At 33.2% G+C, this 6316-nt stretch overlaps 1 non-coding gene across 1 annotated transcript; it reads left to right on the top strand.

Annotated features, from left to right (window-relative positions):
- Window positions 1-5905: 5905 nt before the first annotated feature.
- On the top strand, window positions 5906-6015 carry LOC139007781 (U6 spliceosomal RNA). The gene has a single exon (XR_011470943.1). It is a non-coding gene; the product is annotated as a U6 spliceosomal RNA (small nuclear RNA).
- The last annotated feature ends 301 nt before the right edge of the window (window positions 6016-6316 follow it).

Here is a 6316-nt window from a genome sequence, read left to right as displayed (position 1 = left end):
CTGCAAAATAAAATACAAACCCAATTGTCTTAAAATATTTTAATTGTATTAACATCTTTACACACAACCTATATTTTAAATAAACTGCATTTCTCATGTTTCCATAGTAATTCTACACATCTAGCTATAACGTTTCTTCCATAGGCTTTGCCTTCCTACCCTCTAATATATCAAAACCTTATCCTGTATTTTCCATTCAAATCTAATTCTAAAAGGAAACTTTACCAAGTATTTGACTATGGGAGTAAGGGAAATCACTCACTTCCTAAAGATTTTATTTCCCTGCTTTCTAATCCCACAGTTTTAATATCTCAGAAAGATAGTAGAATAATTCATATGAAGTTGCTACTTGTTATGTTTCAAAAGTGGGGAATTATTAAAAATAATAGTATCCTAATTCTCAGTATATGTCAGATTTTGCTATTTATGTATAATGAACATGCAATAGAATTTGATTGTGCCTAGTTAGCATCCTTCAGAAGAGTCTAAGTTATTATGACAAAAGATATCTTATTGATATTGGTAAATATTAAAAATTATTTAAAATTCATTAAAAACATACATTTAGATATGGTATACTCAGCCTTTTGGTACTCTCTTTTCCAAAAGTGTTAAAATGGAAATATTGATCATAAAGATAATAAACACATATAAATATATATGGCCACTACAAAAAAGTGAAAGGTCTATACAGTTGATTGGCTTGCTCTAAATAATATAAAGACAATCACCTCATAAAATTATTTCATGTTTTTACTGATAAAGAATAAAATATAATTATCTTACTTTAACTTGCAGTTAGTCACCACTAAGGCATGGGGCACAACTTTGAATCACATTCCAGTTACGAACCTGCCTGTATTATGTATGTGCCATATGATTTTCTGAAAACATACGTAAACACTTTTATTTTTAAAAAAAGTGATAAAAGTTTGATAGGAGTGGTTTCAAGATACAAGGCAAGAAAGTATAATATATTTAAAACTCATTAATAAAATGAATACATGGAAATATATAGGAAAGAGAAGGTGTTTTTTTGTTTGTTTTTTAAATATATTTCTTTATTGATTTCAGAGAGGAAGGGAGAAGAAAAGAGAGATAGAAACATCAATGATGAGAGAGAATCATTGATCGGCTGCCTCCTGCACACCCCACACTGGGGATCGAGCCCACAACCCAGGCATGGTGCCCTCGGCCAGAATCAAACCCGGGACTTCTCAGTCCGCAGGCGGACACTCTATCCACTGAGCCAAGCTGGCCAGGACAAGAGAAGGTGTTTTTTAAATTATTTTTCATTCAACAAATATAAGTGGAATACAAAGATAGAATAGTTAACAGAAGATTCCTGCTTTCATAACATTAATGTTTTTCTTTAGTTGGGTAAAACAAATAATAAGCTTTTAAATAAATAAACATGATACTATTATATAGAATAACAAATATGAAGAAAATAGAGTAGCCTAATATAAAAGTGAAAGGGCCAAGAAGGGAGTTACTTCTGAGTGATCAAAGACAATCCATTCAATGTCAAATTGGAGCTGAGAATAAAATAGCAAGAATGTGTCAATTAACAAAATATTATAGACAATAGCAAGTGCAAAGGCTCACAGGTGGGACTGAGAGTTAGTTTCTAAAGGGCACAGAAAGAAAGCCAGTGCAATTTAATAAAAATAAATGAAGAGAAAATGGCATGAAATTAATTCAGAAAGTGATGAGTTGATGTAGAATTGTGTAGGCCATGTTAAGGTGTTTCAATCTTGTTCTAATATTTTATGAAGACATTATCTTCCTAAAGCTAAGAATAATGTCCAACTTGCCTTTGACTGTCAAGGTCTATTTCTGCATAATATAAAGCAAATATATTTCAAAAAACACGGACACCCTTTTCTTATTCTTTACTCATTATGTCTTTAACATATACCACTATATTATGCGTGTATATATATAATTTTATTGTACGGATTTTTTTGCCATTTCAGAGTCAAACATTGTCTAAAATTTTAATTATACCTACATCTTACAATATTTTCTTTAGAAAACAGGTGGAGATATTTTCATACAAGGCTAATGTTGTTGAATAAACCATTGTGTCTGCTAAATTAACTGTGTCATACGCATAACTGCTTAGGTAAATCATTTTCAGGAACCAAATAGAATGTGTCAGTTTGAGGTGCAGAGAATTCCATTTTCCTCTGAGATGTGGCCTCTAGTACCATTGGTGGAAAGAAAGAATGGAATTGCATCTGCTCATGCCAATCAGTATAAATATAATTTAACTTGTTGATCTGGACTTATTTTCCTCAGTTGCTGAACTTTTAAAAACACTACGGGGTTAGATTACAATGTATGAAATGTTTGGTGCACTATTACTTTTCATAATATGAGTGAATAAATTAAAGCAGCCAATTTTTATGTCACCCATTGCTTAGCATCTCTCTCTAAGCTATGACACACATGGCCAAGCTTGAAGATTTCACTCACACAGCAAAGAAAGGATTGACCATGTTACTTGTACCAAAAATACACCTTTTTTAAAGTTTATAACATTGGATATATCTGCAAAAATGACAGTTTTAGTTTTTGTTATATCACTCTGGCATATAAGGATTTTTAAAAATGAACAAAGAAAGAAAAAAATGTATAAATAGTTTTCAATTTTAGTTCAGTATACGTTTGATAACTTCCTAATATGTACTCTTTGTTTGTTTACGTTTATAGTCACATGCAACACCATACATAGTTCATTACCTCACTTTGGCCAAATTCAGCAAATTTGATGAATTACCTAGGATAGAAGCTTCAGATTGCCAATATTTTGGAATTTTTCTTTCTTTTTATTTTTTAGTATAAAATAATTTTTTAAATGTTAACAAACTGTATTATGCAAAATTTAATGCAGATATACTAAATCACAAGTCATGTGGGCATTAAATGACTTGGGCAGTTATTTTACTTCATTGTTTAAGATATTTATCTAAGAAGAGGAGAGCCTATGATAAGAAAAGAGAACAATCAGGCTTAAAATATCCCCGTGGCCTGAAAAAAATAAAGGCTCATTTCTCTCTCCCACTAGACAACTGTGACAGGTTGGTGAGGTGTCCTGCCTTACATCATCCTCATTCAAGGACCCAGGCTCCATCTCCCTTCTCTGATTCCATGATTGCCCTGGAAGAAGAAAGAAATAATGGAATTTACAACCTGGTTCTTGAAGGTCTACCCCAAAGTGACTAATGCCATTTCTGCTTATGATTTGGTCAAGCAAGTCACGTGGCCACATCTAAGTTCAAGGCGGTGGGGACTTGCAATATTATCCTCTTCCCAAAGGGAAAAGCAGAAATATTAGGTGAGCAAGTGGATGACCTCTGCAATTTCTGCTTCCTCCCTGTTGAATCCAAGGAATATATACAAAATCCAATTGTCCAAAAACTTATTTATAATCTCTTTAAATGTACATTTACATGTCCATCAAACCTCTCACACCTATTGTGCATTCCTGTTAAAATTCTCATTGTCTTCTCAGCATTCTGTAGCATTAAATGTCTTCATGGTCTTTCACAAACTGTTTTTTTATGCCTGAAATTTTCTTCTTTTCTTCTTCTCCTTCCTGGTCTCCAAATTATTCTTTAAAACATAAGTCAGGTTATGCTCAGCTGGTATGACTCAGTGGTTGAGTGGCTACCTATGGGCCCAGAGGTCGATTACAGTCAGGGCACATGCCGGGGATGCGGGCTCAATCCCTAGAAGGGATGTGCAGGAGGAAGCTAATCAATATTTCTCTCTCATCCATGATTCTATCTTTTCTCCCTCTCCCATCCTCTCTCTCTAAAAATCAACAAAACACTGAAAACAAATAAACAAAATGAAACAAAAACATAAGTCAGGTTTCAACTTTTCTGAGAATCCCCTCAAGTCTCCCAGGTCAACGCAGTTGCTTTATTCAGAGGAGTCACAGTCCATGTAAAAATATTTAATTATTTTAAGTTTTTCATCTAGAATTTAAGTTCTATGACATAAATTCAATTATTAATATTTAATATAGAGCAAAAACTTGATGATAAAATAGATTTCCTAAATTGTAATTTGCTATTACTTGACACATGCATCATCTTTCCATTCCCTATGACTGAATTACATACGGATAGCTTCACTTGTCCATGAAATCCAACTATAAGTCAGGAGTTGGCAAAATTCTACCCATAAGCCAAATCCAACATGCTTCCTGTTTAACACAAAGTTTTATTAGAATACAGACATATTTGTTTATCTATTATGCATTATGTATAGATGATTTTGTGCTACAACATATTTATTGTCTGAGTTCAATGGACCGAATATTGTGTCCATCAAAATTCTTTTATTGAAATCTTAACATCCAACCTGTTGCTATAAAGAAGTGGGGCCTTTAGGAGGTGATTAGGTCCTGAGGCTAGAACCCTCATGAATGGGATTAGTGCCCTTATAAAAGGGACCACAGAAAGTTTTTCCCTCTTTTTAGCAATCTGTAACCCAGAACAGGTTCCCCATGGAAACGCTACCATGCTCGTACCCTGATCTCAAACTTTCAAATTCCAGAACTATAAGAAACAAATTACTGTTGTTTACAAACTCTCTGGTCTGTGGTATTCTATTATAACAACGTGAACTAACCCTTAGGGACACTGAGCCTTTACAGGAAGTTTGTGAAACCCCTAATATAAATAAATAAAACTGTGACCTTCACAGTACATGAAAGGGAGGAAGAAAATAAATATTTGTTAAGCAACTTTTTCTATCAGGCATTATGCTATATTTTTTTATCTTTGTTATCTCTTTTAACTCTCACAATAGACATATATTGTTACATTAGCTCCTTTTTTTCTACGTAAACTGATTATGCTTTTATTAGGGTAAATTTCTCCAAATTTTTTACCTAAACTTGAGATTAAAATTTATAATTGACAAGATTTCTTGTTTTTCTACTTTATTTATGGTGTTCTTACATGAATGACTATTTATAATCTATAATAATAAAAGAGTAATATGCCAATTAGACTGGACGACCTTCTGGACGAAGCCGTGGTGGCAGGGGCTGAGCCCCTTGTACGAATTTTGTGCATAGGGCCTCTAGTAATTATATAATAGAATCAATGATATTTTGAAATGCATATGAAGGACAAGCAATATTCTGAATATCATGAGCAATATAGAAAAATAACTTGTCCTAGTTCATTTGGCTTAGTGGATAGAGCATTGCCCGGCAAACCAAAGGGTCCCAGGTTCGATTCCCATCAAGGGCATGTACCTTGGTTACAGGCTCCTTCCCAGCCCGGGCCCTGGCTGGGGTGCATGCAGGAAGCAATCAATTGATGTGTGTATCTCACATCAGTGTTTCTCTCTGTTTTTCCTTCTCACTTCCACTTTCCCTCAAAAGACAATGGAAAGACTAACAAAAACAAAAAGAAACAAACAAAAGAATAATTGAATTCTCCAATTCAAAAAAATCATCCACACATTTGAATTCTCAATTCATTATTATCACCATCAATATCCTTAACACTCAACATTATATCTATGTTGTACCTTGAACCTAAACTTATCATTTATTTTACTTGCCACAACCAAACATTCTTGGTCAGACCCATTTTACATATTGCCTGAGCCATTACAACCACTTCCTAATTTTCCTTCCTCAAAACTCTTTACTCTTCAATTCTAAGATTAACCTTATCACTCACTCTGTTTCCGATCTTAAATGATAATATAAGGACCCCTCATTCAAAAACAATTTAATCTTCTAATAAAAAACTAATAAAAAAAAATCATGCTAACGTAATTAATTTACATATATATAATTTAACCAAATATGACATTTTATACTGTACTCTAAACTAATGGGATGGTAAGTTAAGGTAAAAAATGATGAATGGTGCTCACATATATGGGAGCACATATACTAAAACTGGAACCATACAGAGAAGATTGGCATGGCCCCTGCACAAGGATGTCACTCAAACTCCTTAAGCATTCTCTCTCTATATTTTTTAAAAAAGAATGGTCAGCAAGATCATGTGTCTTCCATTGTTCTATTCACCTGGATTTTATTTTGCCTCAAGTTCATGTCTCATGCCCCTTACCTTGACTTAAAGTTTGTAATAAAGCTAGTATTTTCTCTTAAATGCTTCTCTGAAGCAAATGATACAGTTGGGAATGTATGTAGTACTATTTATATCTCAAATGAAAATGATCACATCTTGCTTATTAATAAAGTGATTTGTATAATTAGCATTTTCTTTTATGCATTATTTTGGTCTAATGTACCAACTATGGATTTATAGGT

The sequence above is a fragment of the Myotis yumanensis genome, unplaced genomic scaffold, assembly GCF_028538775.1.
Source record: "Myotis yumanensis isolate MYYU_CA2020_CCGP unplaced genomic scaffold, mMyoYum1.0.hap1 SCAF_3, whole genome shotgun sequence".
In the NCBI taxonomy this organism is placed as follows: domain Eukaryota; kingdom Metazoa; phylum Chordata; class Mammalia; order Chiroptera; family Vespertilionidae; genus Myotis; species Myotis yumanensis.
Note: the sequence above shows the minus strand (reverse complement) of the source record. Positions and strands in the feature narration are given on the sequence as shown.